At 36.4% G+C, this 23,123-nt stretch overlaps 1 protein-coding gene and 1 long non-coding RNA gene across 3 annotated transcripts in view; one reads left to right on the top strand and one right to left on the bottom strand.

The window, feature by feature from the left end:
• Window positions 1–14,427, bottom strand: part of LOC128663589 (uncharacterized) — a 59,667-nt gene extending 45,240 nt beyond the window's left edge. Inside the window, exons 1-2 of the long non-coding RNA XR_008402886.1 lie at window positions 14,288–14,427; window positions 14,028–14,194 (exon numbers count right to left, since the gene is read on the bottom strand). This is a non-coding gene — a long non-coding RNA (uncharacterized LOC128663589). The remainder of the gene's footprint in view (window positions 1–14,027; window positions 14,195–14,287) is intronic.
• Window positions 1–23,123, top strand: part of CHMP7 (charged multivesicular body protein 7) — a 362,230-nt gene that overhangs the window by 91,576 nt on the left and 247,531 nt on the right. The gene's annotated exons all lie outside the window — the stretch shown is intronic.

Here is a 23,123-nt window from a genome sequence, read left to right as displayed (position 1 = left end):
CAAGAGTAAGGATATGGAGATTTCTAGAAGCAGTGTAGCAGCCAAAAAGTAGGATGGACTTTTTGAAACCCAGGGTAGCTGAGAAAGATAGGTTTGAGGGGTATATCTTTTATAACCCAATACAGCAGTCATTTTCACTAAGTATGCAATATAATTCGGAAACATTTCCACATGCTCAAGGCGGATAATGGCCTGGTGGATGTGGTAGCTAAGGGGTGTAGGTATGCTTTCAAAAGAGGAAAGTCAATAGGGAACATGATAGCCCCCACTCAGCTAAAGCCTATTACAGAGGAAAGTTTGTCATGATTATATTTTAAAGGGACCTACAAGTGCAGTTATCAGTACTGTATAGCATGTGAGTACCTTGAAGCTGGGAAGGTTTAATGAGCACAACTACCGGGGAAAGTTTTAAACATTATCCAAGTCTTAACTGCAGGTCAGTTTCCGTAGTGTATCTTCTCACATATATTGAATGTGGGATACAGTACGTGGGGCTCACGAGCAGAGAGGTCAGACACAGGATCCGTGAGCACTTATCTAGTATAAAACTAGGGAAACTGACTACTCCCCTGGTGCAACATTTCAAACATGAGCATAATAAAGATGCCAAGTCCCAGAGATAGACAATAATAGAGGTAGTAAGGTGTAAGGAGAAAGGGGGAGGGATAGGGACAAACTTTTGGGCAAAAGGGAGGTGTTTTGGATACACAGGCTCAAAACTAGAGTTCCAGAGGGATTAAACTCCAAATATGATTTCATCATGTCTTGGGCGTAATATGGCTTTTTTGGCCTGTGTAGACAAACTGATATATAGTTCCTCCCATATATGTTCCATATGTGCCCCTTTCCCTCCCTCCCTCCCTCTCCTCTGCCGTGGAGAAAGTGTGTATACTTTCTCCATATATGCCAGTTACAAGTTTCTTCTCTCCCTCCCTCTGTGGAATAAAAATATGATCACAGTCACAACTTGTACAGATTGGAGTATTTATATGCAGAAAGGAATATCATTTGTAATACTGTGTGTTTTAGGAGTATGAATGTACATAACTATTTGGTATGAACATGGTTAGATTCCTAATCTATGCCATAAACTCCATTTGTATGTTAGAATCATCACAGAGCACTTCTTGATATGACCAATAAGGCTAGATGACATAGATATGTTGGATTGAGCACCCACTATACAGGCAGAGAGGTATAGACTGCACTAAGAAACACGTCAGAAGCAAGTCTGGGCGTAAGCTTCTACTATCCATTCACATTACCGCTGTGTGTGAAGTAATTCCTGAATGTGGATATCTTAAAAGTTGTGGAAAACGAAAGCTATATTTTAATCTCGCTGAGAGTGCTCCTTCATTGAATAACATGGAGGCTATATAATGTTTTACTAGCCCAACATAAGATGGAATATAGACATCTGAAAGAGAGAACCCTAGGATAGGTTCACACGTTGTCCCCTTTATAATGGGATTGGCCATTTGCTCAGGTACCATTGTCCCTATGTAATGTATAAGGTACATGGAAGGTACCGTTAAAAAAAAATATACTTGCTTGCAGGGCTGGCTCTAGTAGAATTTGACCAGCCCCATGTCTGAGAACTATGTAGCAGACTGAACTGCAGTAGCTGGGGGCAGCACACTGTGTGACTAGAAGCAGAGATCAATGCAAGAAAAGGTGTGAGGAGCAGACTGTGTAGATCTGGAGCAGGCTGGTAGTGGAGAAAAAGAACAGCCACTGTGGAACAGTTAGTAAGGCCAAGCATAGAGTCTGATGCTAAACACAGTCTATATAAAACTGGCCTTTTGTGATCTGTAACAATTTCATTATATTATTTTCTCCTTCCGCCATAGTACCAGATTACACTGTCTTATATTAGAGATACACAACTCCAGATCCGCTGTACAAAACTACTGATCAGATTAAAACTTTAGTATTTCAAGGCCGCGTTTTCATGTTGGATCTAGGGTTGCCACCAAGCCGGAATTTAAATGAAATGGCAGGTATTTTTAAAGGGACATGAAACCCATTTTATTTTTATGTTATGATTCATGTAGATAATACAATTTTTAAAAAGTTTCAAATTTACTTCTATTATTACATTTGCTTTGTTCTCTTGTAATTCTTTGGTGAAGAGATATCTAGATAGGTAGTGTGCGCATGTCTGGAGCATCACATGACAGGAAATAGTGCTGCCATCTAGCGCTCTTGCTAATGTATAATAAAACTGCTGCTATTATAGTGCTGCAGACATGTGCACACTCCTGAACTTACCTTTCTGCTTTTCAACAAAGGATAACAAGAAAACTAAGAAAATGTGATACTAGGGTGTAGATTTACCAAGCAGCGGATGCTGCAATCAACCCCCGAAGTTTCCGGCTCACCGGAAACTTAAATTAGGAATAATTGACACCCCCCTGCTAGCGGCCCGATTGGCCTCTAAAGTGCAGGGATGCAGACAGCTACAGCGAATCATGTCCGCCCGCCATTTAATAATTCGGCCCCTAGAATTTAATTGGAAAGTTGTATAAAACTGTATGTTCTATCTGAATAATGAAATCAATTTGTTTGTATTTTATGTCCCTTTAAGGTTCAAGTCAATGTAGAAAATAAAGAATACATTTAGAAATGTAGGTCCTATCATGATAAACGTATCCTAAATGTGTTGGAATCTTACAGGCCCATTTATCAAAGGGCTTGCGGACCTGATCCGACACTGCGGATCAGGTCCGCAAGACCTCGCTAAATGCGGAGAGCAATAAGCTCTCCGCATTTAACATTGCACCAGCAGCTCACAAGAGCTGCTGGTGCAACGCCGCCCCCTGCTGACTCGCGGCCAAGGGAGCTGTCAATCAACCCGATCGTATTCGATCGGGTTGATGTCCGGCGATTCCTGTCCGCCTGTTCAGAGCAGGCGGACAGGGTTATGGAGCAGCGGTCTTTAGACCGCTGCTTCATAACTTGTGTTTCTGGCGAGTCTGAAGACTCGCCAGAAACACGGCCCTTCAAGCTCCGTACGGAGCTTGATAAATGGGCCTGATATAAACAAATGAGCATTTCAAATCAGCCCTGGCAGCTTTAACTTCTGAGTAATGCTGTACACAGTAATTGTTTATGCTAATGAGCAATGCCATTTTTTTTTTCTAGGTGAGGATGGTGTGGGATAAGCGCTCCAGCTAAGTAGAGCCAACCAGATTATTATGCAAATAAAATGAAATAACAAGAGGAACTAATGGTAATAAAAGAGAATTTTTATAGTGATTTAAGTAGATAACTAGTTAATGCATACAGAATATGTTAGCATATACTCAATTACATAAGATGCCGGCATCAGTAACAATAAAACATATTAATCATATTAAAAACAGAGAAATACAGCCGATATAAAATTTCTAAAAGGTTCCCTGAGTGTTTCTTAAAAATATATACGAATATGAATAAACTTGATAAAGGTAAATGACTCTTAGCACAGTGAAATTGGCTCGGCTAAATGTTACCAGTATTATTTTTAAGCAATGGAATATTTGGTCACAGTATTCAGTGGAGGCGTCTGATCTGTTCAGCCGTTAGGAGTAACTGTGAGTGATGGATCGGGAGGTGTGACGTCACGTCACCTGACTATTGTATTCCTCCAATCCCTGTGATATGCTTAAACACAACAAGTTTGAAATTTGTATCCAATTCTTAATTGTAACAAAGTATACTTGTTTATGTGATAGTTAGTATCAATACTTGCAAGTGTCCAATGTCCAAAGAATCTGTCCAAATTTGAAAAAAACGGTTTGTTTTATCAGCAGCTCTGAATCCTATGAAGTGTTGATCCGTTTGGTTTTATGTCCGTTCTGAAATGTGAAACTTGTCCTTTTGCGAAGAAGCTCCTAAGCACTTGGTTTTTTCCTTTTTTAGTGTATATTAGGGCTATGATGGGAGCAGAGGAAGAAACAAGGGGGCACACAGGAATTATTCATACATCGATCTCAGTGTTGATTCAAGGAGATAGAAATGAACCTGTTTTTGTGCCAGTAGAACAATTTAGCAGTTCAATAGCCTTAGTATATAATTGGTTACACACAGGAATTACTCATATGTCCTCCCTCTATATTAATCATAGAGATAGGGATGAACCTGTGGAGTGTAACACTATCAGTAATAAAATTCTGAATTGACAGGAGTAAGCAAATCTACGCGTTTCGGCAGTGTTAGCTGCCTTTATCAAGATGCTTACTACATGAAATTACTGCCTTTTTATAAGGAGTGTTTGATTCAGGACAGGTGTGGTTAGAGGATAGTCTAAATTAACCCTTAAGTGCTTCTAAAGTGAATGTATTGAAGTCAGTTTCATAGATAGATGAGGTACATCTTATTAAAAAATAATTTTTTAAAGACAATATTCCATCTAATTTAACTCATTAAGTGTTTTTGAAATGATTGCCATTAGAATTAAATACATGAACAAAATACATAAACAGAATTGGAATATTGAATTAATGTTTAAATTTATGAAGAATCCCATCATTTCAGGTTTAATGTCATGTAAACTATATATGAGAATGTGAAATTAAGTATAAAGATATAGTCGCCTATGTCTCAACATTATACTATAACCAGTTTTTCTTTAATGCAGTTTTTGTTGAAAGTGATTTTTATATATGTGAATATACATTGCTCCAAAGGTTTTTTTCATTTTATTATAATAATCTTGCAAAATTGCAATATCAGGTTGTTCTTTAGTAAGCGCTAAATCAACTTGTCTATACGCTAAGGAGTAAGGGGAGGATGTGATACAAAAAAAAGTTTTGTAAATATAGCTTCAAGACGGCTATTGTACAGTCTCGTTTATGTTTATTTCGATAGTGTATGAATTCGATTTTTAGTGAAATAGTATTTTATATGATAGATGTAATTTGGAATATGTGTTCGACTGTTTTGTTTGTCTAGTAATTGTTTATAAGATAGAATTAAGATCAAAGGAACTATTAAGTCCCAATGGATGTACTGTTTTATATTCAAATATGAGTTCTGCTTCTTTTTTTAGGAGTACCTTTTCTATATTTCCCCCTCTCTTGTTAGGTCTAATTTTTTTCATTCCCCAACATTGAAAACATTTAAGGTCTCCATGGTGTATTTCAGTGAAATGTTTATAAAGTATGGTTTTTGTGGTTTTATGTTCTATGTTCCAAATATGTTCTCTCATCCTATCTTTGAATGTGCGACTGGTTTGACCTATATAGAATAAATTACACGAACATCTTATGCAGTAAATTATATTTGAGTCGTTACATGTTATGATGTCCTTGATTGTAAATGTAACCTGTTGGTTGATAAATGTTATCTTTTTGGTTTTATTACTGTATCTACAGGATTTACACTTGTGACATGGATAGAATCCAAAAATTTGTTCTTTCTTTAAGTTCATATCTTTTGAATAATCATTTTTTGTTTTAAATTCACTTGGTGACAGATAGCTTTTGAGATTTTTAGCTTTTTTGAAAATGAGATCTGGGTGATTTTTAACTGTAGTTCCTAATATAGGATCCTTTTTAATATAGTGCCAGTGTTTTTGAAGGATGGTTTTTATTTCTTTGTGGTTTGAGTTATATTCAGTTATAAATGGAATAAAATTATTGACATTAGAAGGCATTGAATTATTTGTATATAAATTTTTTCTTTTGTTTGGTTGCTTTTGTAATAAGGTGGATCTATCAGTTTTTCTTACAAAAGTTATGGTTTCTTGGATTTTTTTCTGATTGTAACCTTTATCTGCAAATCTATTTAGTAGAATGTTACATTGTGAGTCATAAGATTCTATGTCTGAGCAGTTTTTTCTAACTCTTAGCATCTGACTTTTTGGGATGTTATCCTTCCACCTATTTAGATGGCAGCTTTGATAATGTATAAAATTATTTGAGTCTATAGTTTTGAAGTAGGTTTTGGTTTTAATTAAATTCTCTACTATCTCTACCTCAATGTCTAGGAAATGTATTGAACTAGTGCTGTGTTCATAAGTGAAAGTGAGGCCTACATCATTAGTATTCATGTCCTCAAGGAATAGTTCTAGAATTTCGTAGTCACCCCTCCAGACTAGGAAGATATCGTCAATAAATCTTTTATAGAGCACAAGGTTCGCTCCCCACACATCATTGGAGTAGAAAAGTTTCTTCAAAGAATCCCATAAATAGATTCGCATAGCTGGGAGCGAACCTTGTGCCCATAGCGGTACCCCTAGTCTGGAGGTAAAATTTGTCATTAAACATGAAACTATTGTTTTTTAAAATAAACTCAATGCTATCTAGAATAAATTTGTTTTGTTCTTGTAATAGATTGGGATCGTTATTTAAATAGTGTGCAATTGCTTTTAGCCCTAAATTGTGATTAATGTTCGTATATAATGAATTAACGTCACAAGTGACCATTATATAATTGTTTTGCCATTTAATTTCATTTAATACATTTAAAAAATGAGTGGAATCTTTTAAATGTGATGGTAGCTGTGTAACATAATTTTGAAGGTAATGATCGACATATTGGGAAAGGTTGGAGGATATTGATTCTATTCCTGATATAATGGGACGTCCAGGGGGTTTGGTGAGATGTTTATGAATTTTTGGCAGAAAATAAAATGTTGGATTTTTTGGAAAATTAACTTTAAGGAAATTGTATTCTGAATCTGTAATTACTCCTGATATTTTTGCCTTATCCAATAACAGATTGAGTTTCTTTTTCTGAGTTTCTATTGGATTGTTTTTAAGACTAGTGTACGTCGTGTTGTCATGTAGAAGCCTATATGATTCTTCCAGGTAGTATTGTACATCCATAATTACAATACCCCCGCCTTTATCGGCGGGTTTTATTATAATCTCTTTATTATTTTGTAATGATTTTAATGTTTTACGTTCATTTGGTTTGAGATTATCTTTTATTTTGTTGTTGATTTCTAATTTCTCTAGATCTTCTTTAACGTTTATTTCAAAATTTTTGATAAAGTCTCCCTTTTCTTGCATAGGGTAGAAGGTTGATTTCTCTTTTAGGTTGGAATGTATATATTTACTAGGTGTGTTTTGTGTTCTAGTGAGTGGAGTAGTTAAAAAGTATTTTTTCAAAGTTAGTTTACGAACAAACTGGTTTACGTTTATTAGTGTTTCGAATTTGTTCATTTTGCACATTGGTGCAAAGGTTAAACCTTTTTTTAAAACTCTTTCTTCATCTATATTTAGTTTATATTTACTCAAGTTGAATATACCAGTGTTCTGATCAGTTTTTGAGGTGATTATCTTAGTCTTTTTTGTGGGTTTTCTCCCTCTTCTCCCTCTCTTTCTCTTTTTCCTTTTGGTGTTCCCCAAATGGAATTTTGTGTTTTTGAAGTATTTTTTTGGTGTCCTGTGTGTTGTGAAGTTTGTCCTAAAAAATGACTATTGGTTTTTTGAAAAGGAACATTCTCAAAATTATCATGGGTGTCTGACAAAGGTTCAAAACTATTAGATAAAGGAATTCTCCAATTGTGAGTATTTGTTCTTTCTCTATAATTATTGGAAGATGAGTTTCCTGAATCTCGATATCTATTGTGATAGGATCTATAGTGCATATTTTGATATGATCTATTGTGATGGGATCTATCCTGGTATTGATTATTTTTATCATAATATTGCTGATTTGATCTATAATCATAATCATTTCTCTCATTATAATGATTTCTATTTGGTGTATAGAAGTTATTATTCGTGCCTCTATTACCAGATATGAATTGATTCCTTTGATGGTGAGGTTTGTTTTGAAAGTTATGAAAGTTATGATTACTGTTGTGATTATAATTATTATCAGTGTGTGTATTAATGTATTCTTTATTAGATGTTGTTTTATTTTCTTTTATAGTTTTGTGTTTACTAAAGATGGATGCATTGATTTGGGTGTTTTGTGGGTCTTTATTAGTGTGGAGTTTTGTTGTTTGATCTATTGTGGATGATGAACATGGAATAATGTCATTATCTTCTTCTTCTATTTCTGTGGTTATTTGACTATTCTCAGATTTATTAGCAATTTTATAATCATCCATATCTCTTTTAAATTTATTATTTTTACCTGTTTGTAACATTTGTTTGAATTCCATGATATTTTTAATCATGATTTGTTGTTTATTTATATATTCTTTATCGTTAGTAAACGGTTTTAATTTATCTTTAAATGTATCAATATCATTTTTTATTTGAGTTAGAGAACGATTTCTAGATTTAATTAATATTTTTAACAGATCTAGTGATGCATTTTCTAAAGTGCTGTACCACTCAGTTGCTAAATCTTCATTCAGTTCGAAAGTACAATCTTTTTTTAGTCTTAGTCCTCTAGGAACCATTTTTGACTCTATATATTTCTGGGTATATGATAATTCAACTGAATATTTAATCTCCTTTAGGAGTGTATCTTCTAATTCCTTACAAGTGTTGTGTAAATTAATATCATCCAGTGGTAGCGATTCCATTGTTTCAAAATTATTGGTTTGGATTTCTGATAACATATTTTCTCTAAAAGAAAATAGTTCCATTATGTGTGCGAAAAAAGGTTTTTTTTATATTGCAAAGAAAACGTGTCTACAGATACAGTGTTTTAAAAGTTATATGTGAAAACAGTGTGTATTATTTAGAAAAAATATCTATTATGAACAAATTTCTCAAAATATAAAACTTATTGTGTTTGGAATATTTATTCTTAGTGAGTGACAAGCTACTACAAACACCTGGAGATTATACTGATAAACAAACAAACAAAGGGTGGTGTGAGTGCTAATCAGGAAAAGGTTTCTGTGCTTGAATCCCTAATATGGTCTGATAAAATCTCCAATTACAGACTATACGATAAAGAGGTGAGGATGGTGTGGGATAAGCGCTCCAGCTAAGTAGAGCCAACCAGATTATTATGCAAATAAAATGAAATAACAAGAGGAACTAATGGTAATAAAAGAGAATTTTTATAGTGATTTAAGTAGATAACTAGTTAATGCATACAGAATATGTTAGCATATACTCAATTACATAAGATGCCGGCATCAGTAACAATAAAACATATTAATCATATTAAAAACAGAGAAATACAGCCGATATAAAATTTCTAAAAGGTTCCCTGAGTGTTTCTTAAAAATATATACGAATATGAATAAACTTGATAAAGGTAAATGACTCTTAGCACAGTGAAATTGGCTCGGCTAAATGTTACCAGTATTATTTTTAAGCAATGGAATATTTGGTCACAGTATTCAGTGGAGGCGTCTGATCTGTTCAGCCGTTAGGAGTAACTGTGAGTGATGGATCGGGAGGTGTGACGTCACGTCACCTGACTATTGTATTCCTCCAATCCCTGTGATATGCTTAAACACAACAAGTTTGAAATTTGTATCCAATTCTTAATTGTAACAAAGTATCACATAAACAAGTATACTTTGTTACAATTAAGAATTGGATACAAATTTCAAACTTGTTGTGTTTAAGCATATCACAGGGATTGGAGGAATACAATAGTCAGGTGACGTGACGTCACACCTCCCGATCCATCACTCACAGTTACTCCTAACGGCAGAACAGATCAGACGCCTCCACTGAATACTGTGACCAAATATTCCATTGCTTAAAAATAATACTGGTAACATTTAGCCGAGCCAATTTCACTGTGCTAAGAGTCATTTACCTTTATCAAGTTTATTCATATTCGTATATATTTTTAAGAAACACTCAGGGAACCTTTTAGAAATTTTATATCGGCTGTATTTCTCTGTTTTTAATATGATTAATATGTTTTATTGTTACTGATGCCGGCATCTTATGTAATTGAGTATATGCTAACATATTCTGTATGCATTAACTAGTTATCTACTTAAATCACTATAAAAATTCTCTTTTATTACCATTAGTTCCTCTTGTTATTTCATTTTATTTGCATAATAATCTGGTTGGCTCTACTTAGCTGGAGCGCTTATCCCACACCATCCTCACCTCTTTATCGTATAGTCTGTAATTGGAGATTTTATCAGACCATATTAGGGATTCAAGCACAGAAACCTTTTCCTGATTAGCACTCACACCACCCTTTGTTTGTTCATTTTTTTTTTCTTCCAAGAAAGGTGGAAACCCTAGTTGGTTGAAATCAGACGGATGTATTTCCCAGTGGACAACTTTCTTGAAGTATAAATGCCCTAAATGAGCACAATTTTATAGAACAAACTGCTGAGCTGTCAGTTGAACACAATGCATGCAAATAACCTATAGGGATGTCTCCCTGTGGGTGACTGGATCAGATAGGAAACACTATGGCTAGAGGGCTATTGCTTCAGCTCCACTGATGAAGCCCATACTAGCCAAAACACCTGCATCTCATTCAACAGAGAGAATTGCTTATTATAGGAGGAAAACTACACAGCTATATTTGTTCCCAGTTGAGCACCCCACTCTTGTTGTACGTGGATATGATACAATTCCTGTATAACATTAAAACCACCACTCATGGGGGGTGGAGCCAACTGCCAAGGGAGACAGACATCCATGAGTGAAGCTCCTGGCTTCAACTAACTTTAAAACCTTTATTTGCCCCTAAAATAATGTGTTTTTGCATTACAAGGAGACTCCTTACTTCTCGCTAATATCGCAGACTCAAGTGTTGCTCAAGCTGCTATATTTGGCTATGGGACTCTCTCTGTAAGGAACAAGATCGGAATGGAGGCCCTATCCAACTGGGGACTGGCTGTGGCGCAGCTCTTACATGAACATTATGCGAGGATGGAGACAACATTGGCGTGGAGCTGTGCCGGGGCTAGTCTATCTGTGCATGTTGCCCCTAACCTGACTGCAGATGCCAATGACCTGGATCAGGGTAGCCATACGGCTTTACTATCCCCCGGGCCCTCGTGCTCCCTGCCTGAATCCCTACAATATGGCAGACTGCCTGACTGTAGTGGCAACGATCGCCCGGAATGCGAGGCAGACACATTTGCGGAGGTTGTAGTTGATGACTGCCCTGATAATCTCGCTAAACCTGAGTTGCTAGGTGGACCGTCAGACCTCGGAGCAGACCGCACCTCATTCCCAAGTACACGCGCAGTCACAGGGCACAGTATAAGTACAGCCGGGGCCATATTTGGAGTGCTCTCTCTTTGCTCCGCAGAGCTGCTGAAGAAAGGAGTGTGCCTATACCTACTATCCTCAATGCCGGCCACGATGTGAGAGGTAATCCTCCTGACCGCTTCTCAGGGGGACCACCGCAGAAGTGTACAGAAGCCACGGCCCCTAGGGGCATTGGTTAAAAGAACAGACCTGAAGTTGTTTAAGTCCACTATATTGAGGACTTAAGACATGGACACGCTAATTTCTTGATCATTGAAGGGCAAGATGTTATTAAGATTTTCATGGTTGCTTGCTTTATTAATATGTTTTCCCCCCTGTTGCCGCATAGCTTATGACAATGCATACCTTGTCAGGCTAAGACCGCTCTAAGACATGACTAAATGCTACATATTAAAAGTCTGCAATATGTTTAATGTACATAACGATAGCCCTTTGTTTTGCACAGTACGAAATGCTAGCTTATTTCTATGAGCGGTTGTTACTTTTATATTCCATAACTCTCCACAAGCTGAGTCCTTCTATGGTGCCCCCTCATTGACTGCTTGAACTACTTGTTGAAGTTTAACGGGCTGAAGTTTTAAGCTCACCATTGTGCTGAGGACCTACTGTCCTTGACAATATTTATTTTATTTACATTATTGGCTTAATGTTTGGTTTGCATTGCAATGCTTCATCTAGTTGCTAAGTAATTATCTGTATCTCCCCAGCTACCTTTTATTGCCTAAAATTATTGTTGGAATCAAAGACCTGATGGTTGCCACTGTTCACATATATGTATTGAGTTTTATGCTTTCAATGTCACTGTAGGCTTAATAGATACGGGTAGGGAAGTTTTATCGCAGTATATAATATTCACAGTCATGTATTTATTTTGAAGGCTGACACATCAACGCACTTGCCTTGTAAGCTTGGGGCGTATATCTCCTATGGAACAAATATTTCCCAGCAATATACCGAGCAGAGCGTTTTTATACGTGATACGCATAAGGAGCAAATATCTCCCAGTAATATACCGAGCAGAGTTTTTATATAAGATACACATCAGTTTTTTAACCCTTGGACATGTAGGAATACATATATGTTGAGCTCCAGGTTTGCGTTAGACTACTCCCCATCTCGCACAGTTATATAACAGCCAATTTATGTTGGCACTAGTGTTTTAATAGATACATATTAGAGCCACTGACCACTAGTTCCCCATGTACATACTGCTATGAATTACCTATATGTAGGAATAGCTGTTGCTACCCTCCAGTATACTAGTAGAGAATAAGATCATACTAGGGTTATTGAACGCGCTGATGTCTTCCTTGAGTGGGGGTGCACTGCCTGCGGCCGAGGCAGGGTATTTCTACTTACGATTTTTTATTAGCGCTACCAATGCACTGAGATATTTTTCCCTCTATTGGATGCACACCGCTCCTAGTTCATGGCAGAACTATAGTATGTCTTGTGTCACTCCTTTTAATATTGGTTGTGTCCTCCTTAACCATAGCAATTCTTTCCCAAAGTATTGGGGCAAACTAGTGCATAGTCACCCTGGGTCTCAATATTTTACGTGGTAGACTTTGGGGGCGACACCTGTTTTGTATAAGATAAACACCTACCAGCTTCTATCCAACAGGGGCTCTGCTCGGTAGAAAATCCTGTAGCCTAGCATAAGTATTTTAAAGTTTCCATAAAGTTTATTAGCGCAGGCTGGTCCTGCAAGACTGATACCAGGCATTCTTCCCTATACTACTATGACTTACGGAGAGATATAAACGTCATTTCAGATCTCCGAGCCTAGGCACTAAGGTTCTATCTTGCTAGACATAATATAAACATACTATGCAATCAATGCTACTTTTTGTACACCTGCTAACAATTTAGCTGGTCAGAAACCTCTCTGCAGGGTCATGTCATACAATAGTATTTAAACATATATAGTCACAGCTCCTCAATCAAGGCACTGTATTTTCCTTTCTCTTTTTTGAGGGACGGCACATTTCAGCTTGTCATATCTAAGTAACCATCTCCTCCCCCTCCCTCACATAATATACCCCCTAGGTTAGGAGATTTAACCATGCAGTTTGTTGGTGCCGCAATGTAATTGTTTGTTCCATAAGCTATACCTCTAAGTTATTTGATGTCAATACACATGACCATGCCGCAACCCTAATTATTCTCTTCACAGTCTCTATCAGTCTAGGGTAATTCCCCATCCTTAAGCAGTGAAACCATAGTTTGTCTGACTCTGACCACCTCCCCCCCCCCCCCACGTAATAATATATCACCTAGTGTAGGTGAATTAAAAACGCGGTTCTCTAGCTTATACCGCATCCTAAAGCCTTTTAATTTATGCAGCGCATTAACATATCCTTAACAGATTTTACTATAGGTTTAGCATATTTTGCTACATACTTTTCGTCTAGCTTGTATCTAATATTCTCAACTTACCTTGCTTCTCACATATTTCAACTTTTGCTTTTCCTTGAAGCTATTTTCTTGTGAGCTTTATTTAAATATATCCTAAATATAGTTTTAAAAATACATAAAATAGAGGTTCTCCAACAGGGGCCCACGAGTGGCCCTGTCCCATATCTGCTTACCTGCTTTCTACTATGTTACCGTAACTTTGCGGTCTACAAATGGCCGCCTCTATCTTATAGTAGGTATAATGTTTGAGCAGAGTTTATTGCTTATATCTAATGGGTAATTTGTCATTTAACTGTTTTATATACCTATACTATCTTGTTTTGGCAGCTTACTCTGTAACAATTTATTCTTCTTTTTATTATGTGTTGACAATTAATGATTGTTTGTTTTGAAAAGAACCTCAATAAAAATTTATTATAAAAAAACAAAACAAAAAAAACTCACTAAAAAAAGGATCATGTTTTGAACATTTTTCCTGTGTGATAAACAACTCACTAATATCATTCTCACCTTTGCAGTCCCCACCTCCTGTTTCCCATGTAGATTGTAAGTTCCCATGGTAATAGGGCCCTCAATTCCTCCTGTATTTGTCTGTTAAATTTTGTCTTTTATTGTATTGTTTCTCTGTTGTACTTTTATCTTTGTACCCATGGGCAGCGCTGCGGAATCTGTTGGCGCTTTATAAATAAAGAATAATAATAATGTAAGAACTGAAGGAAAAACTTACAAATGTTAACAAAAAATAAATAAATTACAAATTAAAAACATACCATTTTGATTTTTTTTGCACTTTTATATTGTAATTTCGTCATATGTTGGCTAGGGATAAAGCATTTCACATACTGATTTCTGTACACACTTGCAGTATTTTAAGCGCACTGCTCCATCTCCAGCTGTCAATACATTGAAAGCCCATAAATAAACAGGCGTGTTAAAGAGAGAATCTTTTATTAAAAGGAGAGGGGGATGGGCAGCTAATGCTACATTTACGGTTCAACAACCCCTAAGCATTGTGGGTAAAACCATAAATTCCTTTTACATTCCCTTTCTTCCTCTGTCACACAACCCTCAATTTAGGAAATTATCCCCTGTGGAAACATGGCAGAACATGACACAGCAGAAAAAAAGAAAGGAGAAAAAAAGAAGGAAAATATATTGAAAATAAGACTGCAAAAAAACAAAACACACAATAGTGCAACAAAAGCATACTAAAAATATTACAGAATAAAAAAAAGGATAAGTGATAAAAAAGAGGGTTACACAGAAGACAGACAGTTGCAGTTGACATATGTTTCTCTGGGATACAAAAGGTCCAGCTGATGCAAGGTCTGACTATGTATGTCACAGGCTGTGCACTCAGTGAACCTTGTATTGTCACATTCCTCAGCCAGACACTAGCGCCACTCAACTTACAGCACCGTCAGAAGTGCCCTGAGCGATGTATTTATACACACACAGCACTGACACATAAATCACTCATGTATAGGCAATAAAAATGTGCACAGCTCTGATCTGCACCCATATGCAGTATGTAGGCACTCATAAGAAAAAGTAGTCTTACTCTGGAATCATACAGATCTTGTAAAACCAAAGGCATGAATATTGATAATAAGCAGAAACAGTGCGGTACAAGCTTTTTTTCTCAAATAATAATAACGCTAGAAATAGACAGATTCACAATAGATAAAAGTTTTTACTCTCAAAAAACAAAATAAATATATATATATATATATATAAATATATACACATACATATATAGGTTTAGCCATATTAGTCCAGAAAACAAGATGTCAAAATAAAGAGATTATGGCGGTATGCAATGAGTTCTTTTTTATTGGACTAACATAATATTTAAAAGACAAGTTTTTAAGATATTTACTCCCTTTCTCAAGTATGAAGCAATATTATTATTATCATCAGGTATTTGTAGAGCGCCAACAGATTGTTGCTTATTGATTAACATCGCTTGAGAAAGGGAGTAAATATCTCGAAAGCTTGTACTATAAATATTATGTTAGTCCAAAAAAAGGTATCATTGCATACTACAGTACTCTATTTTGTCTACTGGACTAATACGGCTAAAATTATATATATATATATTTAGAGTAAAAACTTTTATCTATTGTGAATCTGTCACTATTTCTAGAGTTATATTATTATTTGTGATCAAAGCTTGTACCGTACTGTTTGTGCTCATTATCAATATTCATGGTTTTACATACACACATACATATACATATATATATATATATATATTTACACACACATTTATATACTATATATATATATATATATATACACATACAAATCTGCATTTTGTAATTACATATTTGTACGTGTGTGTATATGCACATGCACTTATATATTAAAGTTTTCCTTTTTAAATTTATATTGTTAGTCCAATCAAACAGTATCACTACTAAATGCAATGCTCGTTATTTTTCGCTCCATAAGACTCTCCCCTAGTTTTAACAGCTTCAAGCACTCCCTAAAAACTCTACTATTCAGGGATGCATACAACAAACACTAACCTTTCCTAACGCCATTGCTTTCCCCTTGAACCCCTTAGAGTGTAAGCCTATGGGCCCAGCTGTTTACAGATCGCTTCATAAGAGCCGACTACAACAGTGAAACTCTCGGCAGGGCCCTCTACCCACTTGACCCCTACAAAAGCTATCCTGTACACCGACTATGTTTACAGCGCTGCGGAATCTGTTGGCGCTCTACAAATACCTGATAATAATAATAATTTTTAATCACAGTACTAACAATGGCTATTTTCCACATTAAAATGTGTAACATAAAAATTAAGCGTCAGACAAATTTAAGATTGCTATTTGTTACATGCTTTTTTTAATGTGTTTGTAAAAACCTATATATCACCTTAAACACAAACAATTTGCCTTCTAAATTTTGTTTATTTTTGTCCTTATCTTATTTGTATTACTTAAATAAACCATTAAATATATAAATTAGCCTTTCAATCTTTTGTATTCCTAAGAGTACCAAACATTACCAGGCTCATTGTTTTGTACATTTCCTAAAGCAGAATAACCCAAACTACATTATGAGGGCCACACCAGACTTGCCAAGTTTTTTTGTTGTGTGTGACCCTAAGACCACTTATCAGGAAAAAAAAGGCTTTAATGATTTGTTTTTGAGAACCCCCCCCCCGCAAATATTTACACGTTTCTCATTTGGTAATTATACACATTTATTTGCACATAATCTTATAAATGTAATTAGTATATAGGGTTGCCACTTTAGCCATGTTTTCCTGGACACTTATGAGTTATACATGCTGCAGGGTGTGCAGGTAGGAACATGAATTTCAACCCTGGACAGCACACAAATAGTGACACTGAACAGAACTATTCACATATTCCTCTCGGCACACCCTGCAGCATGTATAACTCATAAGTGCCCAGGAAAATATGGCCGAGGTAGCAACCCTATTAGTGTATATATAATTACATTATAGAATGGATTAATAGTGAATATATCCCAATGTTATTTTAAATTAAAAAAGTGATTATAGTTCAATTTTATTTGTAAGCGTGAGTATAAGTGACTGACCCTCCATATTTAAAAAAAATAATAAAAAATAAAAATGTCCTTAGTCAATATAATGAATACTACACACTGCAGAATTAATTTGTATGTTCATACAGTAATATGTTTAATTGTTGTTAATTCATATACATGACACAAAATATTTGTTTATAATGTCCTCTAAACCCTTTCACAAGTCATCAGACCTGATATACTCTTGCTAACACTACAAGAAATGTATTGTTTCCATCTAAATGTGTATTTTGGCCTACACCAGAGCCTAGAGCAGCAGGATTGGGAGGGCAGCAAATTTTGAGGCCTAGATCTATGAATCCCTAAAGCCGGAATTTTAAAATCCAAACTTATTCTGAAATCCAAACAGTTTTTTTAATAATATTATCAAAAATTACTATTTTCCCTGCCTGTAAGTCACAATCATCTCTGCCTGTGTTTTTGATTTCTAAAATGCAAATAATAGTCTGTATTTATTTAAAACAACTATTACCTTTCAGATAACAATGCTGTACTATCTTTCTGTGGGTACTATGTATACAAAAGTATTAAAATGATATAAATTTACCTTTAGGTTACATGTATAAGCTGTATAATGACATGTAAATATTGTGTAAATGACATGATATTTGTTCTTTACACTTGGTTCCATCCCCTCTCCAAACTGTCCCATTTTACAGAGGCAAATATTTCAAAATCCATACTATTCCAAAATCCAAACCTTTTCTGGTCCCAAGCAGTTTGAAAAAAAGGGTTTTCTACCTGTATTTATGAATTACAAATCAGTGATCCCTGTCTGTGTAATGGTGATGCATGACCCCTATGTGTGTTCCTGGCCACCAGAAATATAGAAGGTAAATATGAGCGAAAATTGTTGGCAATAGAGTTTTTGGGGTGGGTAGCTCATTTTCAAGTGCCTTGGGCAGCAAAAACAAAAAACAAATACACCACTACTTTCATCTCTATAATCACCAGTACAATGTGGTGTTTAAATTACAAATGGGTTAATTATTTTCTGTCTCAGAAAAAGTGTCTATACATGTCTAACTGAAACTATTATACCTCAAAGCTAAATATAAACACTACAAATAAGAAACACGCACACACGTATTTCAGATAGACAAACACACTAATTTGCAATTGTACCCTCTTGCAGTTTGGTCTCCCAGCATGCTGGTTTCACTATGCATTATCATACACAGCATCTCCCCTTTCAATTACAAGACCCCCACCTCACAGACCAATTGTACACATGAAATTAAAATACCATCAATGGGTCCTACTTGCATAGTTAAATGAGCTTCATTACTGACTCACGCACACACACTAAAAGTGTTCAAATGAGTTGCACTTAAAGGGACATGAAGGCCAAATTTTTTTTCTTTAAAGATTTAGATTATACCATTTTAAACAACTTTTCAGTACACTTCTTTTAACAAATTTGCTTAATTCTCTTGGTTGAAGGAGCAATAATGCACTAATGGCAGCTAGCTGAACACATCATGTGAGTCAAAGACAATGCATGCAGACACCAATCAGCAGTTAGCTCCCAGTAGTGCATTGCTGCTCCTGAGCCTACCTAGGTATGTTTTTCAGCTAAGGATACCAAGAGAATGAAGCAAAATAGATAATAGAAGTAAATTGGAAAGTTGTTTGACATTGCTTGCTCTAACTGAATCATGAAAGGAAAACTTTGGGTTTTAAATCCCTTTAACCCCTTAGTGACCAGAGCACTTTTCCATTTGTTGACCGTCTGGGACCAAGGCTATTTTTACATTTCTGAGGTGTTTGTGTTTAGCTGTAATTTTCCTCTTACTCATTTACTGTACCCACACATATTATATACTGGTTTTCTCGTCATTAAATTGACTTTCTAAAGATACCATTATTTTCATCATATCTTAAAAATTACTATAAAAAAATATATAAAATATGATGGAAAAACATGGAAAAAAACAGACTTTTTCTAACTTGACCCCCAAAATCTGTTACACATCTACAACCACCAAAAAAACTCCTATGCTAAATAGTTTCTAAATTTTGTCCTGCATTTAGAAATATCCAATATTTACATGTTCTTTGCTTTTTTTGTAAGTTATAGGGCAATAAGTACAAATAGCACTTTGCTATTTCCAAACCATTTTTTTTCAAAATTAGAGCTGGTTACATTGGAACACTGATATCTTTCAGGAATCCCTGAATATCCCTTGACATGTATATATTGAAATAGCAGACATATATGGCTTTGGCGTTGCTTTTTGGCAATTAGAAGGCCGCTAAATGCTGCTGCGCACCACACATGTATTATGCCCAGCAGCGAGGGGGTTAATTAGGTAGCTTGTAGGGTTAATTTTAGCTTTAGTGTAGAGATCAGCCTCCCACCTGAGACATCCCACCCCCTGATCCCTCCCAAACAGCTCTCTTCCCTCCCCACCCCACAATTGTCCCCGCCATCTTGAGTACTGGTAGAAAGTCTGCCAGTACTAAAATAAAAGGCTTTTTAAAAAAAAATAATTATGTAGCTCTGATGGACAGCCCTAAGCCCCCAACCTCCCTGATCTCGACCAAACAGCTCTCTAACCCTCCCCCTGCTACCTATGTGTCACCATCTTGGGTAGCTGTCTGCCAGTACCCATTTTTTTAAAAATAAATTAAATTTTTCTGTAGTGTAGTAGCCCCCTCCCAGATCCTAGTATCCTTGTTTTCCCCCCTCCCTCCTTCCCATTTATTTCTCATTGATGGCAGTGGTTGCTGTGTGCGTGCACGCACCCTGTGGAGGCCCCCCCGCACGCTCCCGGCGTGCACATTGCACAGAGAAACCGGATGCCGGGGTGATGGGCAGCCCACGCTCCCACCCACCGATGATCCGATCGGCACCATCGCTAACGCTGCAGAGAGGGCCACAGAGTGTGTCTCTCTGCATCGGTTTGTTAAAAATTGGTATTGCAGGATGCCTCAATACCATAAAAGCGGCTGGAATCGATCAGGATCGCTTCCACCTCTTAAAAGACCAGAGGACGTGCCAGGAATGCCCTTGGTCGTTAAGGGTGTTTTTTTGTAGGACATTCCTGGCACGCCCTAGGTCATTAAGGGGTTAAAAAGAAAACAAAACAACAAAAGGATGATATACATTGCAAATGGCTGTGTCCTATTATAGCCAAAGTTTATTTAACCCCTTCATGCCGGGGGCAAGTACTTAGATCAGATCATGGGGGACTGCCTACGCTGCTAGGCATGCCCCCCAGGGGGAAGCTGCAGGACGCCATATAAGGTAGGATGTTCCATGCCATCCTTCGGTGTTAAAGCCCAGCGGTGTAAAGGGATTAAAGGAACAAGTCTAATCAAATGTAAACTTCAATGATTCAGACAGAGCAGGCAATTTTAAGCAACTTTCTAACTTACGCCTTTTATAATTTTTTTCTTCTTTCGCCTGCTATCTTTATTTGAAAAAGCAGGAATGTAAGCATAGGAGCCAGCCCATTTTTGGTTCAGCACCTGGGTAGCACTTTCGGATTGCTGTCTAAATGTAACCACCAATCAGCAAGCGCTACACAGGTGCTGAACCAAAAATGGTCCGGCTCCTAAGTTTATAACTGATAATAGGAGTAAATTAGAAAGTTGCTTAACATTACATGCTGTATCTGAATCATGAGGGTTTAATTTTGACTAGATTATTTAGACTATTCCTTTAATGTATTTGTCCCAAATACAGGGGTGCAAATGTATTGAGTGTAAGGTGTAAAAACATACCTGCAGGAAAGACCCTAACACCCATTAAACACTAGAGAATGAAGGTATCAGTCACTCATATTTAATTTAAGGGACATTAAAGGAACATGGAACACACATTTTTTCTTTCATGATTTAGAAAGAGCATGTAATTTTAAACAACTTTCTAATTTACTTCTGTGATCTCATTTGCTTCATTCTCTTGATATCCGTTGCGGAAAAGCATATCTAGATAGGCTCAGTAGCTGCTTATTGGTGGCTGCACATAAATGCCTCGTGTAATTGGCTCACCCATGTGCACTGATATTTCTTCAACAAAGGATATCTAAAAAAATATTAAAGGATTACTTTCTGTTATAATTTTTAAGCTAAACAACTAACATATTAAAGTTAATAAACATTAATTAAAACCTACTGACTTATATTTTCTCCAAAACGAAGTTTCATAACGTTCTAAAAGTTATATCTTTTATTCGCCGATGATGTCACGTTATCCTGCCCACTATTTTCAGCACTGCCTGTTCAAAATACTTAAACCAATAACTTTGTGTTTAAAGCGCCATTTTGAAACCTAGGTATTGTAAACGGATTGGTACAGAGCAAAGGATACCCACAGAGTGGGTTTGGAAAACAATTAAATTTGCAGACAAGATTTCTGACATACGGTAGAGATATGTTAATGAAATGCTATTGATAAAAAGCGTATTTGGGGTAGTTAGTTAGTAACAGGCATAGAAAATATTTACTTACAGTGGCCCTTTAAGCAAATTAGATAATAGAAGTAAATTTGAATGTTGTTTAAAATTGTATTTTCTACCCAAGTCATGAAAGAAAAATGTTGTGTTTAGTGTCCCTTTAAATACTTTGAGACTGTAATATAGAATGTTTAGTTGTGTTTATGTAAAATAGCTTTGCAATATACTTTATTTTGTCAGCTTTTCCTGTAATTTTAAGGGACACTAGAGTCAACATTAACCTTTCATGATTCAGATTAAACAAGCGATTTTAAGAGACTTTCCAGTTTACTGCCAGCTACTACTTAGCATGTGCACAAGTTCAGTATATACGTATATGAGTCTGTGATTGGCTGATGGCTGTCATATGAGGGGAACAACAAATTCAAGGCAGTTTTGAAACTTTTCACTAAAACATAAAATTATGCTTACTTCTTTCCATCTGCGGGAGGAGAGTCCACTGCATCATTCATTACTTGTGGGAAATAAGAACCTGGCCACCAGTAGGAGGCAAAGACACCCCAGCCAAAGGCTTAATTACCTCCCCCACTCCCCTCATCCCCCAGTCATTCTACCAAGGAAACAAGGTACAGTAGGAGAAATATCAGGGTATAAATGGTGCCAGAAGGGTATTAACAAATTTAGGTCTGCACACCGGAGAAACGGGCGGGTGCAGTGGACTCTCCTCCCACAGATGGAAAATGAAATTATCAGGTAAGCATAATTTATGTGTTCCATCTTAAAGGGACATTATACACTCATTTTTTTCTTTGCATAAATGTTTTGTAGATGATCTATTTATCTTGCCTATAAAGTTTTTTTTTTTTTAATGTATAGTTTTGCTTATTTTTAAATAACATTACTCTGTTTTTCAGACTCCTAACCAAGCCCCAAAGTTTTATGTGAATACTGTCAGCTACCTTCTCCAGCTTGCTCCTGTTTGTGTAAAGGGTCTTTTCATATGCAAAAGAAGGGGGAGGGGGGTCTTATTTCCCACTTGCAGTGGGCTTTCCAGCTACCTTTTCAACAGAGCTAAACTAAGAACTTCTAAGTAAGTTTTAAACAGTTTTATACTGGATTTTTAGATCAGTATCTGTGCATCTTATTCTTTATAGTAGTGTCTATTACATGCAGTTATATGAAAATGAGTGTATACTGGCCCTTTAATGGGAGGAGAGTCCACTGCTTCATTCATTACTTGTGGGAACAAATACCAAAGCTCTAGAGGACACTGAATGAAAGAAAAAAAAAAAACGGGAGGGTAAAAGGGGGCGGACCCTATACTGAGGGCACCCGAGCCTGCAGAACCTTTCTCCCAAAAGCTGCTTCCGCCGAAGCAAAAACGTCAAATTTATAAAATTTTGCAAAAGTATGTAAGGAAGACCAAGTGGCCGCCTTACAAATCTGCTCAATAGAAGACTCATTCTTAAAGGTCCAAGAAGAGGCCACAGCTCTAGTCGAGTGAGCCGTAATCCTCTGAGGAGGCTTGTGTTTCGCTGTCTCATATGCCAGACGGATCATACTCCTCAACCAAAAGGATAGAGAAGTGTCAGAGGCCCTTTGTCCCCTGAATACACAA

This window comes from Bombina bombina, chromosome 6 (genome assembly GCF_027579735.1).
Source record: "Bombina bombina isolate aBomBom1 chromosome 6, aBomBom1.pri, whole genome shotgun sequence".
In the NCBI taxonomy this organism is placed as follows: domain Eukaryota; kingdom Metazoa; phylum Chordata; class Amphibia; order Anura; family Bombinatoridae; genus Bombina; species Bombina bombina.
Note: the sequence above shows the minus strand (reverse complement) of the source record. Positions and strands in the feature narration are given on the sequence as shown.